The 22664-nt window shown below is 43.5% G+C and overlaps 1 long non-coding RNA gene across 1 annotated transcript in view; it reads left to right on the top strand.

The window, feature by feature from the left end:
* LOC142741258 (uncharacterized) overlaps positions 1–22664 on the top strand; it is a 266463-nt gene that overhangs the window by 203940 nt on the left and 39859 nt on the right. Inside the window, exons 3-4 of the long non-coding RNA XR_012881049.1 lie at positions 11112–11227; positions 13302–13420. This is a non-coding gene — a long non-coding RNA (uncharacterized LOC142741258). The remainder of the gene's footprint in view (positions 1–11111; positions 11228–13301; positions 13421–22664) is intronic.

Below are 22664 nucleotides of genomic sequence, written 5' to 3'. Positions count from 1 at the left end.
CGTGGCCATGGACGCTACAATGGATAAACATTGACTGGACCTGAAGGCTCAAAATAGCCCGGCCCCGAACTGGTTAAAGAAGACTTTCAGTGGAAACACAACTTTCCATGACTGCATTCCCCACCTGGATGTATACCCAACTCTACACTTTTTTTTTACATCTACTATACTTATGTCTGTGCTTTAAAAAAGCCCTCATCTTGAGAAAGCGTGTCACCGAGTCTGATTCACACTGCTGCTAAGCAACCACACCAGTCTAATATATAGAGATAGAAGCAGCAAGAAAAATAACAGTTGAGAGACTGACACATGGAACACCATAGTGGTACACATGGGAATGTTTAGTTTTGGCCAGAGTGTCCCTTTAATAGACAATTTTCTCTTTCTTATACCACCTCATGGTTGGCTTAGTTTACGCAACTTTTTCTTGTTTGCATTTTAAGCCATGCCCCTTTCCGCTAAACCACATTCCCTTTTCAAGACTCTTTTGAAAAGTGTCTAGTAAGGCGCGAACGTGTTCTTTTTAGCGCGAATCAATAATAACTATGTCTAGATTGATTTTCACCTCAATTTGTAGCCAAAATGTAAATAAAAAAACCTCAGCTAACAATGCATGTAAAAAATGCTAATACAATATGGTTGTTTAACAGTTTCCTATTGGTATATGTATCTTTCTGGACATAGTTGTTTCAGCTTGATAGTAATAGGTTAATAGTTAATACTATCATTAACATTAACCCCTTCCCGATATCCGGCATATAGATATGGCGCTGTCGGGCAGGGGTTTCCACAACGCGCAGTACCAGATCTGGCCGATTAACTCCTCAAATGCTAATAGAGAGCGCAGCATCCGTGGGGTTTTGAGCAGACCGGCAGCCCAGCGACATAATCGCTGGGTTGCTGATGGTTGTTATGGCAACCGGAGGCCTAACAATGGCCTCGGGCTCCTCCTTATACCAATGCCTGCGGCAGGTCCTCATAGGCTTGCTGTCAGTGAATCACTGACAGCTCTAATACACAGGCACTCTTTATTAGTAAAGAGATCGGAGGTGCAGGCCTTAACCCCTTCGCGCCATTTCACGTACAGTTACGTGATGGGAGATGGCCTTTTCGCGCATCTCCACGTAACTGTACGTGATGGAGATGAAGCTGGCTCAGGAGCTGAGCCAGCGACATCACCACCGGGTGACAGCTGTATGTTACAGCTGGCACCCTGAGGTATCGGCCAGGACCAGAGCTAGCCTCCGATCCGACCGATTAACCCCTCACATGCTGCGTTCAATAGAGATTGCAGCATGTGAGGAGTTTATAGCCATCGCCACCCCAGCAACGTGATCGCTGGGTTGCCGGTGGCTGCAAAGGCGATCGGAGGGCTAATGCTTACCTCCCGATCAGCCTGTAACGGAATCCTCCTATGCCCCGTCGTCGGCGGGGCCCAGGAGGCTTCCGGTACCATCGGCAAGATGGCGCCGGCTCAGCTTCCGGCTCAGAAGCTGAGCCGGCGTCATCAGCAGTGGGTGTCCGCTGTATGTTACAGCGGACACCCCGATCTATCGGCAGGAACCGGAGCTAGCTCCGATTCCTGCCATTAACACCTTCAATGCAGCGATTCAATGCAATCGCTGCATCAAAGTGGTTTGTATGCAATCGGCAGCCTTGCCATGCGATGGCAAGGCTGGCGACTGCTACTATGGCAACAGGATGCCTAACAATGGCTTCCTATCTGCCATTACGTTAGCCGATTAGGCCCCGCCCGGAGGCGGAGCCTGATCGGCTTGCTGTCAGTGAACAACTGACAGTTCTAATACATTGCACTACATAGGTAGTGCAATGTATTAGAACATCAAACAAACAGTTGGACCTTCAAGTCCCCTAGTGGGACTAAAGAAAAGTGTAAAAAAAAGTGTAAAAAAAGTTAAAATAAAAGTTGTAAAACATACAATAAAAGTTTCAAATAATAACACAAAACACAATCGCCCTTTTTCCTTTATCAAGTCATTTATTATTGAAAAAAATAATAAAGCCATACATATTTGGTATCGCTGCGACCGTAACGACCTGAACTATAAAAATATTATGTTATTTATTCCGCACAGTGAACGCCGTAAAAAAAAAAACTAAAAAATACTGACATAATTGCTCTTTTTTGGTCACTTTGTCTTCCAAAAATTTTAATAAAAAGTGATCAAACAGTCGCATGTACCTAAAAATGGTGCCTATAAAAACTATAACTCGTCTCGCTAAAAATAAGCCCTCATACAGCTCCGTCGACGAAAAATGTAAAACCGTTATGGCTCTCACAACTTGGCGACAGAAAAAAATCCATTCTCTTTACAAAAGTTATTTTATTGTGCAAAAAGTTGTAAAACATAAAAAGTGCTATAAATTAGGTATCACCGGAATCGGACTGACCTGCAGAATAAAAGTAACATGTAATTTATAATGCGTGGTGAACGCTGTATAAAAAAAACTAAAAAAATATGCCAGAATTGCTGTTTTTTGGTCACCATGCCTCCCAAATAAAAAAGGATAACAGGTGATCAAAAAGTCGCATGTACCCCAAAATGGTACCAATAAAAACTACAGCTCGTCCCACAACAAACCAGCCGTCATACCACCACGTCTATGAAAAAATAAAATTAGTCAAGGCACCAATAAATCAGGAAAGAAAAATATGCAGTTGTGCCGGCTCGAGGGGAACATTTCTTCTGTTTCAAGTGGCAAATTATCAAGGCACCTAAAATTAGGGAACCAGGAAGGGGAGGGCCCAAACATATCTGCTGGAAGCGAGGGCGCCCGTATTATACCAGGACAACACTTCCCAGCAAAATTCCCCAAACTTCAAAGGTGCCGAGTGTGGACCAAAAGGGGAATAAGTAAAGACCATTTATTAGTGCGACACCGGCCTGTGCAGAAAGGATTGTGTCACAGCGTAACACACATCTATGAATTATTTTATTGTTTTTTTTTACCCCACTATACCACCTGACTATGCCCCTTATATACTCCGCCTGCCTTACATATGCCCCCACATTATAAACGGAAACACCAGTAAGACTCAAAACAAAACTACTACAAGCAAAATCCACGCTCCAAAAGCCAAATGGCGCTACCTCCCTTCTGAGCCCTACAGTGTGCCCAAACAGCAGTTTACTTCCACATATAGGGCATCACCATACCCGGGAGAACCCTTTTAACAATTTTTGGGGTGTGTATCTCCAGTGGCACAAGCTGGGCGCCACATATTAGCATATCTATTGAAAAAACATTTTCACTCTGCAATATCGAGTGCACACCAATTTCTGCCAATCACCTGTGGGGTTAATATGCTCACTACACCCCTAGGTGAATACCTTGAGGGGTGTAGTTTCCAAAATGAGGTCACTTCTGGGGGGTTTCCACTGTTTTGGTCCCACAGGGACTTTGCAAATGCGACATAGCGCCCAGAAACCAATCCAGCAAAATCTGTACTCCAAAAGCCAAATGGCGCTCCTTCCCTTCTGAGCCCTACTCTGTGCCCAAACAGCAGTTTATGACCACATATGTGGTATTGCCGTACACAGGAGAAGTTGCTTTACAAGTGTTGGGGTGCTTTTTTTCATTTATTTGTTGAGAATATGAAACATTTTCAGCTAAAACTACGTCTTATTGAAGAAAAAGGATTTTTTTTATTTTCACTGCCCAATTCTAATAAAATCTATGAAACACCTGTGGGGTCAAAATGCTCACTACACCCCTAGATGAATTCCTCAAGGGGTGTAGTTTCGTGAATCGAGTCACTTTTGGGGAGTTTCCACTTTACTGGTACCTTAGGAGCTTTGCAAAAGTGACATGGTGTCAAGAAACCAATCCAGCAAAATCTGTGCTCCAAAAGCCAAATGGCACTCCTCTTCTGATCCTTGCCGTGTGCCCAAACAGCCGTTTATGACCACAAATTGGGTATTGCCGTACTCCAGAGAAGTTGCTTTACAAATGTTGGGGTTCTTTTATTCCTTTATTTGTTGAGAAAATGAAAAATTTTGAGCTAAAGCTACGTCTTATTGGAAAAAAATGATTTTTTTTTATCTTCACTGCCCAATTCTAATAAAATCTATGAAACCCCTGTGGGTTCAAAATGCTCACTACACCTCTAGATGGATTCTTAAAGGGGTGTAGTTTCCTAAATGGAGTCACTTTTTTGGTGTTTTCACTGTTTTGGTCCCTTAGGGGCTTTGCAAATGTGACGTGGTCTCCGCAAACCATTCCTGCTAAATTTGATCTCCAAAAGACAAATGGCGCTCTTTCCCTTCTAAGCTCCGCCGTGTGTCCAAACAGCCGTTTATGACCACATGCGGGGTATTGTTTTACTCGGGAGAAATTGCTTTACAAAAGTAGTGGTGCATTTTCTCCTTTTAGTCCTTGTGGAAATTAGAAAAAATTAGCTAAACCTACATTTTCTTTGAAAGAATGTAGATTTTCATTTTCACGGCCTACTTCCAATAATTTCTGCAATAAACCTGCGGGGTCAAAATGCTAACTATACCCCTAGATAATTTCCTCAAGGGGTGTAGTTTCCAAAATGGGGTCACTTTTGGGGGATTTCCACTGTTTTGGTGCCGCAAGAGCCTTTCAGACCCGACATGGAGCCTAAAATATTTTCTAATAAAAAGGAGGCCCCAAAATCCTCTAGGTGCTCCTTTGTTTCTGAGGCCGGTGCTTCAGTCAATAAGTGCACTAGGGCCACATGTGGGGTATTTCTAAAAACTGCAGAATCTGGGCAATAGATATTGAGTTGCATTTCTTGGGTAAAACTTTCTGTGTTACAAAAAAAATAGATGAAAAATGAATTTCTGCAAAAAAAAAAAGAAATTTGAACATTTCACATCTACTTTGCCTTAATTCCTGTGAAACATCTAAAGTGTTAATAAACTTTCTAAATGCTGTTTTGAATACTTTGAGGGGTGAAGTTTTTAAAATGGGGTGACTTATCGGGGGTTTCTAATATATAAGGCCCTAAAATCCACTTCACAACTGAACTGGCCCCTGTAAAAATAGCCTTTTGACATTTTCTTGAAAATGTGAGAAATTGCTGCTAAAGTTCTAAGCCTTGTGATGTCATAGAAAAATAAAAGGATGTTCAAAAAACGATGCCAATCTAAAGTAGACATATGGGTGATGTTAATTAGCAACAATTTTGTGTGGTATTACTATCTGTCTTACAAGCCGATACATATAAATTTAGAAAAATGCTAATTTTTGCAATTTTTCGCTAAATTTTGGTGTTTTTCACAATTAAATACTTAATGTATCGAGCAAATTTTGCCAGTAACATAAAGTCCAATGTGTCACGAGAAAACAATCTCAGAATCGCTTGGATAGGTAAAAGCATTCCGGAGTTATTACCACATAAAGTGACACATGTCAGATTTGAAAAAATAGGCTATGTCCTTAAGGCCAAAACAGGCTCAGTCCTTAAGGGGTTAAAGTCCCCTAGTGGGACAAATAAAAAAAGTTAATTAAAAGGTTGTAATAAAATAATAAAAGTTTGTCGTTAAAAAATCCCAAATGTATTTTTTCCCATAATATGTCTTTTATTATTGGAAAAAATAAAAAACAAACAAAAACAAACTATACAACATTGGTATCGCCGCGTCCATAACGACCCAAACTATAAAACTCTTATGTAATTTATCCCGCACGGTGAACGCCATAAAAAAATGAATGAGAAACAACACCAGAATCGCTGTTTTTAGGTCATATCTCCTCGCAAAAATTGGAATAAAAAGTGATCAAAAAGCCACATTTACCCAATAATAGTACCAATAAAAATGTAAGCCCGTCCTACTAGAAATAATACCTGACACAGCTTTGGGTCCTGGAATATGGCAACACAGAAGACAAATTATTTTTATTAAAAAGTGATTTTATTGTGCAAAAGCTGCAATGCATGAAAAAAAAAACGATATAAATTTGGTATCGCCGTAATCATATCGACCTGCGGAATAAAGTTAACAAGTAATTTATGGTGCACGGTGAATGGCAAAAAAAAAACCTTTAAAAAAACATTCCAGAATTGCTTGTTTTTGGTCATCTCATCTTCCAAAAAATGAAATAAAAAGTGATCAAAAAGTCGTATGTTTCCCAAATTTGCACCAATAAAATCCACAGCCAGTCTCACAAAAAACAAGACCCCACCGCACTCCATCAAACCAAAAATAAAAAAGTTATGGTACTAGTAATGCAAAGATGAAAAAACAGCCTGATGTGCTGGCCGGAGGGGAACATTACTTCAGTTTCAGGGCCCTAGTATTGAGGAACCAGGTAAGGAAGGGACAAGGCACATCTGCTGGAAGCGAGGGCGCCTGTATTATGCATGGGAAACACTTTCCCAGCAAAATTTTCCAAACTACAAAGGAGGATAAATCCCCAAAAGGTGCAGTGTTACAAAAAGGGGGATAAGAAAGAATACAGTTTATCAGTGCGACACTGGCCTGTGCATAAAGGATTGTTTCACAGCGTACCACACATCTATGGATAATTGTACTATTTACCCCATTATTATACCCTCTTATTATGCCCCTGATGTACTCAGCAAAGATTACATGTGCCCCCACATTATAAACTGAAATACCAGTAAGGGCTGATTCAGACGAACGTTTCGTTTTTGCGCGCGCAAAAAACGCGGCGTTTTGCGCGTGCAAACACCACTTGACAGCTCCGTGTGTCATCCGTGTATGATGCGCGGCTGCGTGATTTTCGCGCAGCCGCCATCATAGAGATGAGTCTAGTCGACGTCAGTCACTGTCCAGGGTGCTGAAAGAGTTAACTGATCGGCAGTTAACTCTTTCAGCACCCTCGACAGTGAATGCCGATCACAATATCGAGAAACCTGTTAAAAAAAAAAGAAAAAGTTCGTACTTACTGAGAACTTCCCTCCCGGCCGTTGCCTTGGTGACGCGCCTCTCTTGACATCTGGCCCCACCTCCCTGGATGACGCCGCAGTCCATGTGACCGCTGCAGCCTGTGCTTGGCCTGTGATTGGCTGGAGCTGTCACTTGGACTGAATTGTCATCCCAGGAGGTCAGACTGGAGGAAGAAGCCTGGAGTTATCGGTAAGTCAGAACTTCTTTTTTTTTTTACACGTTCATGTATATTGGGATCGGAAGTCACTGTCCAGGGTGCTGAAACAGTTTAACTCTTTCAGCACCCTGGACAGTGACTATCTGCTGACGTCGCGTACCGGAAATTTTTTTGCCTGGTTCGGCCAAAACGAGTTCGGCCGAACCCAGTGAAGTTCGGTTCGGTTGTCCGGGTTCGCTCATCTCAAAGACACTCCGTTTGGATGTTTGTAAACAGAAAAGCACGTGGTGCTTTTCTGTTTACATTCATCCTTTTGACAGCTGGTGCGCGAAACAGGCAGTTCGCACGGAAGTGCTTCCGTGCGACCTGCATGGTTTTCACGCACCCATTGACTTCAATGGGTGCGTGATGCGCGAAATACGCGGAGATATTGAACATGTCGCGCTTTTTGCACAGCGGACAAACGCTGCGCAAAAAGCACGGACTGTCTGTACTGCCCCATAGACTTGTATTGGTCTGTGCGTGGCTCGTGAAAACGGACACAATACACGTTCGTGTGAATCCCCCCTAATGCTCAAACAAAACTACTCCCAAGCAAAATCCACACTCTAAATGGCAGTCCTTCCCTTCTAAACCCTACAGTGTAAACAAACAGCAGTTGACGTCCACTTGTAAGACATTACCATATTCGGGGGAACGCGCTTAACAATTTATGGGGTAAGATTCTCTAGTGGCATAACATATTGTGCGGTGAATAGACATACTGTATCAGAGGAAAAAATTGAAATTTTCACTTTGCATCCTCCACTGCATATTAATTTCTGAAAAACACCTGTGGGGTCTAAATTCTCACGACAACCCTTAATAAATGCCTTTAAAGATGCAGTTTTTAAAATGGGGTCACTTTTTTTTTTGAGTACATGAGGGGTTTTGCGAAAGCGACACGGTGTCCACAAACCATTCCAGCAAAATCTACGCTCCAAAAGTCAAATAACACTCCTTTTCTTCTGAACCCTCACATATACAGCAGTTATAACCACATATGGGGTGTTACCATACTCTGGAGAAATTGCTTTACAAATGTTTGGGTGCTTTTTCTTTTTTATTGCCTGTGAAAATGAAAAATGTTGATCTAAAACTACATCTTATTGGGGTAACAAATAAATTTTTAATTTTCATGGCTTAATTCTAATTAATTCAGCAACAAAACTTTGTGGTCAAAATTCTCACTATACCCCTAGATGATTCCTCAAGGGGTGTAATTTCCCCAAATGGAGTCGCTTTTCGGGCGTTTCCACTGTACTAGTACTACAGGGGCTCAGCAAATGTGACATCATGGTGCCAAGAAACCATTCCAAAATCCAAATGGCACTCCTTCCCTTCTGATCCCTACCATGTGTCCAAAAAGCAGTTTATGACCACGTATACGGTATTGTTTTACTTGGGAGAAATTGCTTTACAAATGTTGGGGTGCTTTTTCTAGTTTAGTCCTTGTGGAAATGAAAAGAAATTTGCAAAACCTACATTTTCTTTGAAAAGTTTTGATTTTCGTTTTTAATTTTTACGGCCTGCTTCCAATAATTTCTGCAAATTATATGTGGGGTCAAAATGCTCACTAAACCCCTAGCTAATTTCCTCAAGGCGTGACAAAATGTGAGAAATTGCTGCTAATGTTCGAAGCCTTGTAAACGTCCTAGAAAAATAAAAGGATGTTTAAAAAACTATGCTAACACAAAGTAGTCATATGGGGGATGTTAATTAGCAATTATTTTGTGTGGCATAACTGCCTGTCTTACAAGCAGATACATTTAAATTTAGAAAAATGCACATTTTTGCAATTTTTTTTGCAAAATGTTGGTGTTTTTCACAATTAAACATTGAATGTATCGAGCAAATTTTGCCAGTAACATAAGGTCCAATCTGTAACGAGAAAACACTCTCAGAATCGCTTGGATAGGTAAAAGCATTCCAAAGTTATTTCCACATAAAGTGAAACATGCCAGATTTGAAAAATTAAGCTCTGTCAGGGAGGTCAAAAGTGGCCACAGCGGGAAGGGTTTAAGAAGGGAGTTGCCCTTTTATTTTTACTAAGCAGAATAGTGTATCAGGTTATACTATCATAGTTGCCAACATTTGAAAAATCTTTCCAGGCACACTTTGGTCATGGAGTGGGATTGGTTGGTGTGTCTTATTGGGGGGGGGGGGGGCTTATCTGGTGGTTGTAGCTAATAGGGGAATGGATTTCTTGCCAGAATTTTGGACTACAATTGAACAAACAAAAATGCCTACACTAGTTTGGCTGACAGCTACTATGGTGCCCAATGTCTCCCTCTGATTATTTGGTTGTATACAGGCAGGTGATGTCTCACTTTATCACTAAGGTCTTGGAAAACTTTGTGACAACCTATATGGGAGCTTAGTGGCAGCCACATTAGCTGTCACTCAGCTTTCCCAGAAATGGATATAACTGGGCAAAGGCTGAAGACAACTTAAAAGAAGGCGACATCTCAAGGTATTATAAGTGAAGTCATATCTTCTAGAAATATAAATTGTCTTTACCTGTAACTCGGCTGCTAAAATTGCCCTATACTGTAGGCCGAAGATACAGGTTTGAGAACCTGTGGCCAAGGATAAAAAATACTGTCACACACAACCGCTGTAGGTAGTGCCACATACACCACTTGTAGATAGTGCTACACACTGCTCCTTGTAGATATTGCCACACACTACTTCCTGAGGATAATGCCACAGTGCCCGCTGTAGATAGTGCCACACACAGCCCCCTGACAATAGTGCCACACAGCCCCTAAAGATAGTGCCACACAAACACATGCACACACACACACACACACACACACACACACACACACGCGCACACACGCACACACACACACACACACACACACACACACACAGCCCCCTGTAGATAGTGCCATCCCTCATACATAGTACCCCCCCCCCCTGTAGAGAGTGCCACACAAATCCTCTGTAGATAGTGCTACACAATGTTCCCTGTAGAAATTGTCACACTCTGATTCCTGTAGATAATGCCACAGTGCCTCCTGTAAATAGTGCCACGAACAGCCCCCTGTAGACAGTGCCACACACACACACACACACACACACACACACAGACCCCTGTAGATATTGCCACACACCCTGTAAATAGTGCCACGAACAGCCCCTGTAAATAGTGCTACAGAGAGCCCCTGTAAATAGTGCCATAAAGCCTCCTGTGGATAGTGCCACTCACATCGCCTGTATATAGTGCCACAAACACCCGCTGTAGATAGTACCACTATTCTCTTGCCACAAACAGGGTGTATTCTCATCTGAAACATTTATGGCATATCCACAGGATATGCCATAAATGCCTGATTGATAGATTTATAGTTAGTTAGATAGATCCATAGATAAATAGATAGATATAGGCCCTGCACCTATCTCCAGAATGGGGTTCATCCGTCCTACCTGGCGTCGATTGCCGCATCCTGACAGAGAATGAATAGAGAGGTGGTGGTACATGTGCCTGGGTCTCTCCATTCATTTCTATGAGAGCTGGGATATGCCATAAATGCCTGCGTTAGAAAGAACCATTTGGAAAAGTTATCATACCTACTATACTTTAGTCTTTTTTGACACAAAAGTATTTAACATTGCGAAAAATACCATTGAAATCATTAGGAACATTAACATAAATTCTTCTCTATAAAAAACAAAGAACAGAATAACAGAAAAATCGTGAGTGTTCATAGAGTCTTATGTATTGATTTAAAAAAATAATCATTACAAGAAATGAAATGTTTTAATTCAGCATCTCAGAGTAAAGGATACAGAATATTAAATTTTCATTTTTAAATGTGGAAAGTTTTAGACACAACCCAGTCTGTGTTTAAGTCATTAAAACATCTTTAAGCATTTTCTGGTTTTAGTTTTCTTAGCTGCAGCCCTTTCCTGGAATGTATTTTATTTTCCTTTAAAAAAAATTGGTCAGTGAAAAAATGCGTTTCCATATGCATGTATATATATTTTTTCATTTTTTCTTCTTACAGGAGCATGAGAACAAACCCTTCACTGTTTTACTTTATACACCAGAAATAAATGTTGTCCTTTTATGGCATTTGAACTTGCTTACAGGACATCCTGAAAGAAGCATTTACTGAACATGGTGAGCGGAGATGGTGCTAGTGTTCATGTCTGCATCACCCACACATGTTTTACACTGGTCCACACAGACAATGCAGGGAGAAAAACAATCTTTAAAACCAAAACTGCTCATTTTTCAAGTGGTACTGACAATGTAAACATTTCACTCCCATTCAACGACTGTTTTCAATATTAATGCATATTTCGACTTTGCCTGCGTCAACTGTTACAACTAGAGACCCCTCTTTTACTGACAGTATTTGTCCTGCAAGCAGATATTTGCAGATACAATTACCATTCTTTTAGAGCAGGGGTCCCAAACTCGGCCGGGTAAGTGGGCCACATATAGAAAAAATGGGAAGTTGACGGGCCGTATTACTTTCAAATTTGATACAATACTAAATTATTGTTAATCAATTAGTTATTTGAACTACTATAACACTATATTACTCTAATAATAATACTACATTACTATAATAATACCGCTAGGTTTAAAATTTGAGATTTTTATCCACGTGCTTATTTCAACAATCCAGTTTTCCAGTTTAAATGTCGCTAAATGCAGTTAACAGCGTTTGGAAGACACACATGTCAAGATTGGGCAGACCCTTTTTAGATAGTGCCACAGTGCCCTCTGTAGATGCTGCCACAGTGCCCTCTGTAGATGCTGCCACAGTGCCTTCTGTAGATGCTGCCACAGTGCCCTCTGTAGATGCTGCCACAGAGTCCTCTGTAGATGCTGCCACAGAGTCCTCTGTAGATACTGCCACAGAGTCCTCTGTAGATGCTGCCACAATGCCCTCTGTAGATGCTGCCACAGTGTCCTCTGTAGATGCTGCCACAGTTCCCTCTGTAGATGCTGCCACAGTGCCCTCTGTAGATGCTGCCACAGTGCCCTCTGTAGATGCTGCCACAGTGCCCGCCGTAGATGCTGCCACAGTGCCCTCCATAGATGCTGCCACAGTGCCCTCCGTAGATGCTGCCACAGTGCCCTCCGCAGATGCTACCACAGTGATGTCAAGGGCTTGCCCAGAGCTGGAGTCCTGGAGCAGAGCCGCTTCTAGCACTCTGCCTGGGATTCCAGCTCTGTTCCTGACATCACTGTCCATATATGGACAGAGATGTCAGGGGCAATCCCAGAGCTGGATTCCCGGGCACAGCGCTAGTAGGCTCTTCCTGGGACTCCAGCTGTGCTCCTGACATCACTGGGACTCCTGCTCTGGGGAAACCCCTGACATCATTGTCGATGTATGGACAGCGATGTCAGAGGCTTCCCCAGAGTCCCAGAGCAGAGCCTATACTAGCGCTCTGCCCGGCACTCTGGCTCTGGGGAAGCCCCAGACATCGTGTGTCCAAACATGGACACCGATGTCAGGGAATTCCACAGAGTCCCGGAGCAGAGCCGATACTAGTGCTCTGCCCGGGACTCCGCTCTGGGGAAGACCCTGACACACTGTCCATATATGGACAGCAATGTCAGGGAATTCCACAAAGTCCCGGAGCGGAGCCTATAATAGCGCTCTGCCCGGGACTCCGGCTCTGGGGAAGCCCCAGACAACGCTGTTCATATGTGGACAGCGATGACAGGGAATTCCAGAGTCTCGGAGCATAGCCTATACTACCGGCTCTGTGTCAGCCGCAGATGACAGCCCCAGGGGCCGCATGTGGCCCGCGGGCCGCATGCTTGAGACCCCTGTTTTAGAGAATACAGTTGTTTATTATTCAATGGTAGCATCTCAGAATATGGATCTGTTTAAATACTAACTCTGATTGGAAGTACGGTAATGCCTAATATTTTGTTATTAAGAAAAATTATAGGAAAATAAAGCAGGAAAACTGGCGGGCATTTGTAAGAATTAAGAAACTAGAATGTTATAGACTGCCATTTACAAATGGTATGGAGATTGTTAGCAGATCACTACAAAACATGGGTATCTGCTGAGAACAATCTGAGTAGGGGCCTGGCGGATAATGCTATTGTCTTTAGTCAGGCAAAACAAAGTTCCAACATGTATTTCAACCTGTCTGATTCTATTGTTTTCCCCCAACTTTGTCCAAGAGGTTTATGACAGCTGCTTATCTCTCTTTCACTATAGAAAAAAACCTGCATATTCGTTTGCACATGAAGTTTTTAAGTGGAGTCAAGGTCTTACATAATACAGAGGCGCACCATGCAACTGCTGTGGGGCCCTTGGACAGATTGTGCCCAGACCAGGTAGGTCCCATCTTTTTTGCTGTTAGGTGGCAATAAACTGTGCCTCCTTTCTATAAAGGAGCTGCATTGTTAATAAGCAAGGAGGTAGGGAATTGGCCCAGTTTGATCTTTTCTATGAGAATCACTCTTCTATGTGACGGTGATCACAAACTGGCTGGACCCCCTGCGGCAATACATCTGCTTAATGTGGCAATTGTCGACTCTGCTGACCCCTACTTGCTGTGATGGATTTGGAGCTGTTGGCAGGGCAACGCCACAGATCTTTTTTCTGCATTCTGACGACTGATCCATAGGTTTTGATGCCTGGCTGCAGGAGATAACACTACTGTTTGGCTGTGCTGCATACGTCATATACTAGCTGGGTACGCTCTTGTGCTTATTGTCAGTTTGGAGCATTACAGTAAAAATAAGCTATGAAAGAAATACTTAGTATGGAGGCAAATTTTGAGGGCACTCACTGGACTCAAACGTCAGTTTGCTGGAGTCATACCTCCCAACTTTGGAATTCGGAAAAGAGGGACATTTTAAGCCACGCCCCTAACCACACCCAATATTCCACATAAACACATCAAATCATGGCAAGATCCTTCTGCAAATAACAAGCACACATTGTCACTGCGGATCTCTAGACTGTCTGGATATCACAGATATTATGGATCCGGTTATATCGTCTTAATGTAACTTTTCCTATCTTGGGTATAACATTTGCAAATCATGGCAGCACCTGCAGGACAAACCAAAAGGCTGAGAACAATGAAAGTCAAGAGGGAGACCCTGTGGTGGATGACTTTTCAATTGACAGGTAGCAGAGTTAAATGATGGGGATTTTTTATAGCGCCAGACACAGCCCCCTGTAGATAGCTCCACACACAGCCCCCCTGTAGATAGCTCCACACACATCCCCCTGTAGATAGTGCCAGACACAGCCCCCTGTAGATAGCTCCAGATACAGCCCCCCTGTAGATAGCTCCACACACAGCCCCTGTAGATAGTGTCAGATACAGCCCCCTGTAGATAGCATCAGACACAGCCCCCTGTAGATAGCGCCACACACAGCCCCCTGTAGATAGCTCCAGACACAGCCCCCCTGTAGCTAGCTCCACACACAGCCCCCCTGTACATAGCTCCACACACAGCCCCCTGTAGATAGCTCCACACACAGTCCCCTGTGGATAGCGCCACACACAGCCCCCCTGTAGATAGCTCCACACACAGCCCCCCTGTACATAGCGTCAGATACAGCCTCCTGTAGATAGTGCCACACACAGCCCCCCTGTAGATAGCGCCAGACACAGCCCCCTGTAGAGAACGCCACACACAGCCCCCCTGTACATAGCGCCAGATACAGCCCCCCTGTACATAGCATCAGATACAGCCCCCTTTAGATAGTGCCACACACAGCCCCCTGTAGATAGCTCCACACACAGCCCCCTGTATATAGCGCCACACAGCCCCCCTGTAGACAGCTCCACGCACAGCACCCCCGTAGATAGCTCCACACTGCACCCCTGTAGATAGCTCCACAAACAGCCCCCCAGTAGATAGCTCCACACACAGTCCTCCTGTAGGTGCCACATTGCCGCCAGAGCGGTAGAAGTAGGCTTTATTCACACGACAGGGTCCGAGTGTCGGCAGATAAAAACGGCCGTTTCGGGCCGTTTTTCCCGGCCGTTTTGCATCAGTTCCGATTTTGTTCCGGGCCGTGTTGCCGTTTTTAACGGCTGATTTTGACGAGTTTTGCATCCATTTTTTTCCCTGTCCGTTTTAAAATCGGATGAATTTAATTTAAAGTTGTTGCCACACACAGCCCTCTGTAGATAATGCCACAGCCCCATGGTAGGTAATGCCACACAGCCCCCTGTAGGTAATGCCACCCAGCCCTCTGTAGGTAATGCCACACAGCCCCCTTTAGGTAATGCCACACAGCCCCCTGTAGGGTGCACCCATCCCCCCTTCCAGCAGAAGTCACTGACTTCAATGTCCATATATGGACAGTGTAGTCACTGACTTCTCCTGGAGAGGAATCCCCGGCCACAGGGTCGGGGATTCCACTTCAGAAGTGAGTGACGTCACTGTGTCCAAATATGGACAGTGTGGTCACTCACTTCTTCTGTAGTGGATCCCCGGCCACAGGTTCGGGGATTCCGCTTCACAAGTGAGTGACGTCACTGTGTCCATATATGGACAGTGTAGTCACTCACTTCTCCTGTAGCGGAATCCCCGGCCACAGGGTCGGGGATTCCGCTTCAGAAGTGAGTGACGTCGCTGTGTCCATATATGGACAGTGTAGTCACTCACTTCTCGTGTAGCGGAAACCCCAATCCCCAGCCGGGGATTGGGGATTCCGACTCCTACAGGGATCAAAAAAAGATCCTCCTCATCACATGCACTCTGCACTGTGAGGAGGAGGAGGAGGAGAGAGAGCACAAGCGATGGAAGACACGGCCGTCACTCGGGACACGTCACTCACCATTAGAAGAAGGCAGGAGTCTTGCAGCGGCGTTCTCACTGAGAAAAACTTATATAGAACCAAGAAGTCAAAAAGCCACAGAAGTAATGAAAAAGTACAAATTTTTATTAGGACATACAACACAAAATCGCAAATACTAAAACTTCAAGGAGATCTAAAAGAACAGTGTGGGTTATGAAGACAATCAATATAGGGATGTCCTAACAATGAATGGGGTCCATGACAAGTGACAGTATATCTGTCAAAAGAGGGGGGGGGGGGTTAGCACTATTAAATAAAGCACATGTGAACGGTCTATCAAAAATAGCAGCTATACCTGACACCAGTGCATTCAAGACCAAGTACAGTGGATATTTATGAGTGTCCAGGGTCAAAGGGTTACAGACCCTCTCTTGCCAAGATAGAATTGAGTATAGCAATGACCGACAGCAGTAGTGTCAAAAAAGAAGAAACATGGAGGACATTCAGAATGTGTGTAAATCCAGAGGGATCTACTCAAAGAGCAGATCACTATGTTTGGCAGGCTTACCCATATTGTTGAGTGTGTATGTGGTCAGATGACAGGTCAGGTGACAGGTCAGGTGACTGAACTGGTCCACTCATGGGCCGGCATCGATCCCAGTGAGAACACTGCCGCAAGACTCCTGCCTTCTTCTGAATGCTGCTGCAGTCAGCAGCGATCAGCTGTTCTGATGCAGCACCCAGCGGGACATTTACAGACCGCCCGGGACGGCGGGACAGTGGTGAGAAACCGGGACTGACCCGCCGGATCCGGGACGGTTGGGAGGTATGCAGGAGTGGCTTACAGTGCTTAAAGATAATCTGTCACTAGTTTATTAATTCCCTATCTCCTAACTAATCTAATAGGTGCCATGATGCTGATAACTACAGTGTATTTTTAAAAAAAAACAAAAAACGTTTAGTATTTGCAAAGTTATGTGCATTTTTATAAATATGCTAATTTGGCTATACTTGCAAATGGGAGGTTATTGTTTCTCTTCACTCTAGTTGGTGTATTGTTTTCTGTATGACGCTGTCCTATCAGTTTTATACAGTTCTCCTCATCCCAGCCTAGCCACACAGCGTGATCATATAATATACAGCTTCCATTCCCGACTGTGTTTTCAACTGGTGATACCTCCGGTTGTTTCACATCTAGAATTGCAATCCTGGTGGCATATGAAAAACTAGGTGGCAGGGGCGTAGTTGGGGGGGAAGGCGGGGCATGTGCCCCGGGCGCAACTGAGAGGGAAGGTGGGGGGATGCCAGGGCCGCACCATCCATGACTGGGGCCTGTTGCCTCTCTGAGGGGACGGCAGCGCCACTGAAACCAGTCACCGCCACCCCCTCCTAGGGATAAGAGATGAATGACCAGGTACGTTCTGTGCCCGGCCATTCAATGATGCAAGCGGCACGATTACTTCTTTGTGCCGTTGAAAGTCGCTGATTGACAGGGCAAGTCAGTCTACCCTGTCAATCAGCGCCTTTCAACGATGCAAGCATCATCGCACCAGTTGCATTGTTCAACCCCAGCAGACCTGCTCGGAAGAGAACAGGTCTGCATTGCCAGCAGACGGCGCAGGAACGGGATTAAGGTGAGTACGTAAAGTTTTTAGTTTTTTTTATCCTAATAAAAATGCAAGTGGCATTATCTACAGGGGGGCCCTATCTACAGGTGGGTGGTCTATATACAGAGGTGGGCTATATGTGAAGCGCTGTAGGGGGAGCTATATGTGAGGCACTATGTACAGATGTGGGCTACATGTGGAGCACTATTTATAGGGAGGCACAAGTAGGGCACCACCTACAGGGGTGGCCTATATGCTTGACACTTCATACAAGGGTGGGCTATATATACAGGGGGCTATATGCAGTGGTGGGCTATATGTGGAGCACTATAGGTGGAGCTATATGTGGGGCACTATATACTGGTGTGGGGTATACGTGGAGCACTATTTATAGGGGGAGATATATGTGGGGCACTATCTACAGGGGTGGGCTATATGTTGGACACTATATACAGGGGTGGGCTATATGTGGAGCACTATCTACAGGGGTGGGCTATATGTGGAGCACTATCTACAGGGGGAGCTATATGTGGGGCACTATATTCAGGGGGCTATATGTGGGGCACTATCTACAGGGGTGCGCTATATGTGGGGCAACAACTACAGGGGGCTGTATGTAGGCACTATCTACAGGAGCTCTATGGGGGTCACTATCTACAGGGGAATCTATGTAGGGCACTATCTACAGGGGGCACCGGGTGTGTGTGTTTGTGTGTGTGTGTGTGTGTGTGTGTGTGTGTGTGTGTGTGTGTGTTTGTGTGGTACACAGTGTATGGAGCTATTATAATTAGAGGTGCAGTGTATGGCTCTATTATATTTAGGGGTATAGTGTGCGGCATCATAAGAACTTTATCTTCGTTTATAGGTGCAGAAATGTTTGAAAGGTGAGAAGCTGAAGACATCTGAGCGGCAAACTGAAGAAACGAACTACGGCCAGGAGAATTCGTCATAGAGGTCTGGACCGGATGGAGAATAAAAGAGAAAAAGAACAACTAGAATCTGACATCACCTGTGAGTCGCTTAAGAGGCTCTGTCACCACATTATAAGTGCCCTATCTCCTACATAATGTGATCGGCGCTGTAATCTAGATAACAACAGTGTTTTTTATTTTGAAAACGATCATTTTTGAGCAAGTTATGAGCAATTTTAGATTTATGATAATTTGTTTCTTAATGGACAAGTGGGCATTGTAAAGAGAAGTGTTTGACGCTGACCAATCAGCGTCATACACTTCTCTCCATTCATGTCCATTTGTATTCACTGCACAGCGTGATCTCGCGAGATCATGCTGTGCTGTCACATACACCCACAATAACTTTACTGAAGTGTCTTGAGAGTGAATATACTTTGCCTCCAGCCAGGACGCAATGTCTATTCACACTCCCGACACTTCGGTAGAGTTTGTGTGGGACTTACTCACACAGCACAGCGTGATCTCGCGAGATCACTCTCTGCTATCATTCACAGAAACTCCACAGAAATGTCGGGAGTGTGAATACACATTGCGTCCTGGCTGGAGGCAATGTCTATTCACTCTCAAGACACTTCAGTAAAGTTAATGTGGGAGTATCACGCTGTGCAGTGAATACAAATGGACAGGAATGGAGAGAAGTGTATGACACGGATTGGTCAGCGTCATACACTTCTCTTTACAACGCCCACTTGGTCAAAAGGTAAAAAACGCCCAGCTGTCTATTAAGAAACTAATTAGCATTAATCTAAAATTGCTCATAACGTGCTCAAAAAGGATCATTTTTCAAAATAAAAACCACGGTTGTTATCTACATTACAGCGCCGATCAGATTATGTAGGAGATAGGGCACTTTTATAAGTGCCCTATCTCCTACATAATCTGATCGGCGCTGTAATGTAGATAACAACAGTGGTTTTTATTTTGAAAAACAATCCTTTTTGAGCACGTTATGAGCAATTTTAGATTTATGCTGTGGTGACAGAGCCTCTTTAATGTAACTGTTTATTCAGCCTCTAATCTGTACTTTAGTCACTGTATGATCTGAGCGAGATGATGGGTGTTATCCATATCCTTACCATTGTTTGGGCCATACTGGGAGCTGTATACAATTTAGTGCAAACCCATATGGCAGGGGTTGGACTAAATTGAGATATTTGTGCTGGTGTTGTATTTATGTACTTAGCTTGGTTCTGGTGTTGTATATATGTATTGAGCTTAGTTCTGGTGCTATATATAGAACTATATTGCTTGTAAAATGTACAATTGGTTTTATGCTCGAGTTACACAAAGAAAATGTGGAAAAATAATGACACCTCACTGATTGGTAGAGAAAAGAAACGTGATGAGGGGGAAGGATATGTCGGGAAAGAGGTTCGGGGGTGCGGACTCCCAAACTGAATCTTTGCCACGGGTGCTGGAGAACTTAGCTACACCTCTGCTAGGCGGTCCACAGCCGGAGATATGGCTAATTGATGTGATCCCCCTTCCCTTCAGCCTGGGTCTCTCACACTGTAGAAGCAGCTTTATGCTGATAGGACAGTGTCAGCGGCTGTGACGTAGCTCCACCTCAGGGGAATCGCTGGTGTTGATGCCCACTTGTCTAGTATAGCCTCAATAGCAAATTTAGAAATTTCTTCTTTTATCTGCATTCTTTTTCAAGCAGTCCACTGCTTGGAGAATCACAGCCTTAGTTTGCTGCCAGATGTAAATAAAAGTCCCAAAAGAAGAGTTGGCTGCCGGTACTTGAGTCATGGCTGGCACATGGAGAGGAACTCGTGGATGTTGGCTGTACACAATGTGACACAATAACTAGCATTAGCAGTGTGACAGATCCTCTTTAAGAAATTGCAGCTTGTTTATTTGCCTAAAGCCCCGTACCTATCAAACCAATCAGGTAATGGTGGGCACCATAATTACTTTGCTGAAAGGCTATCCTCTATCTGAGGTAGAATAACTTCTGGTACAGGATAGCCCTCTCTTCCTTAATCAGTGCCTTTCTGGAGTCTATGGCAATGAGCTATGACAACCCACACAGAATGGCATCTACAGAGTCTACCATCAGCTCCCTACATCAGGGCCTAATGATGTGGAGGACTAAATTATTGAATTTCTAGGGATTGTGACCGACACACAATAGAAGGACTCTGCGCTCAGGTTCCATTTTCGTCTGGGGCTAAGGAACCAGCTCAAGGATGAACTGGCTCACATAATGAGTTATGAAATCCCTGGAAGGTCTTACGCAGTTGTCCATAAAATTGACCGGTGACTTTGAGTGACATCAGAAATGTTTGAATCAATCTCAGGATAGACGGTTAGTTCCTGCAACATCCTCATTAAAGTCTCCAGCATTTCAACTATTAAACCAGTACTACCTGGCGGAAGTGGGTGAAAAATCATTTTTATGTAACCTGTAAGTAGGCTTTGAACCTTCAGTATTCCATTTATTAGTGTTTCTGTGCCATATGCCAATGAGCTTAAAAGAGTCATATATGAATTTGAAAAGAAACATATCTTCATTATCTAGCCTTTGCGAATTAACCCCGCCTCCTTACATTTAATTGACAGCTCCTCGTCTACCCCAAGCACACACAAAATCCCGTGCTTGCGCATCGATGTCCTGTTCTGGTGCGTACACACAACGGGACACCATAGCGGCGCATACGCAGTAACTAGATTTGAGGCTCGTTCCCATACATTATTATCATGTCAGCAGTGCGTCTCCCTGTTTACACAGGGAGATGTGCTGCCGACAACGATAATATTTAACTTTTTTAAAACTATATGATCACTAGTTGAACGAGTGTTTGCTCGTTCATCTGCTGATTGCTACCCTGTTTACACAGGGTAATTATTGGCAACGAGCATTCTATGAACGCTTGTCTGCCCGATAATAGCCCAGTGCAAAACCCCCTTAACTCTTGAGGCCATCTGTACTACTTCTTCCTTGCTACTTGATTTGGACGTCAAGTTGCTAATCCCCAGTGAATGTCATGTATTCCTGAACGTATTCTGTAAAAAGAAAGCGGACTATGTACCTGTATATTGAATCAATAATTGGTCAATCAATCTTCTCCTGGGGGCTAAGATTCCTTTTGGCCACATCTTTTACTCGTCTGAACCGGAATTAAAGTCCCTAAGGGAATATCTACAAGGAAATCAGGAATGTCTTTGTTGAAAAGGACTATTTGCGTCAATAATGTATGGATTACTGAGAGCTCAATAATATTACTATCCCCTTCCACTGGTTCTGGGGCTCCTGCAAAAACTAAGCCTGACAGGTTTTTTTTTTAATTCGACCTGCGGGGTGCTTATAATCCTGTCTACATCCGAGAAGCCGACGAGAAAACTGTCTTCTGAATGCACTATAAACATTTTGAATACCTGGTGATGGCTTTTGGGCTTTGTAATGTCCCAACATTTTAAACATTTTGTTAATATCTTTTGAGATTTCTTAGACTTTTTTTTTTTCATCTTTCCTTTTGGGCTTCGCTAATTCTTACCAAAAATGTATTCACAGCTTCTCTTCTATTGTATAGCTATTGACCACTCTGACCAGTTCCAAAATTCCCTTTTTTCTGGCTCCAATCAGCTCAAAAAGATTTTGATGACCTCCCATGCGGATTTACTACAGTTCCAATACTCATTCCTTCAGAGTCTTCTTTACCGTTCATTATTGACAAAGACACTTCCAAACGAGGTGTAGAAGCTATACTCTCTACTACAGAGAGTAGAATCAAAAGGCCTTCTGCTCTCTATTGCAATTTTCGCAAAGAAATTGCTTACAGCCAAAAGGAATTACGATGATGCAGATAGGGAACTATTAGAGATTAAACTGTGGTTTGAGGATTGGTGACATCTGTGAGAAGGAGCTGGTCACCCATTTATAAATTTTCAACCACCATAAAAATCTGGAATATCTTAGAACTGACAAAAGATAAAGACCATGTCAAGCTCGGTGGACTCTCTTCTTTTCCAGATTTCATCCCATATCATTTATTGTCCAAGAATGAAGACTTCCCATTTACATTTCTCAGATCTGATTATACGATTATATGATTGTATGAGAGAACTTTCTTGCTACGTTTTCTGACCTGATAACCCTTTTTAAGAATTCTTCCTTACTGCCTGCCTCTGAAAAAAGTAATCAAAATCACTGTCAGTCCAAGGCTTTCCAGCCTTCTCCTCTCCTGAAAATGATGGACTGTAATTTGCCAGATGCCTAATTCTCTTCT

This window comes from Rhinoderma darwinii, chromosome 2, assembly GCF_050947455.1.
Source record: "Rhinoderma darwinii isolate aRhiDar2 chromosome 2, aRhiDar2.hap1, whole genome shotgun sequence".
NCBI lineage: Eukaryota > Metazoa > Chordata > Amphibia > Anura > Rhinodermatidae > Rhinoderma > Rhinoderma darwinii.
Note: the sequence above shows the minus strand (reverse complement) of the source record. Positions and strands in the feature narration are given on the sequence as shown.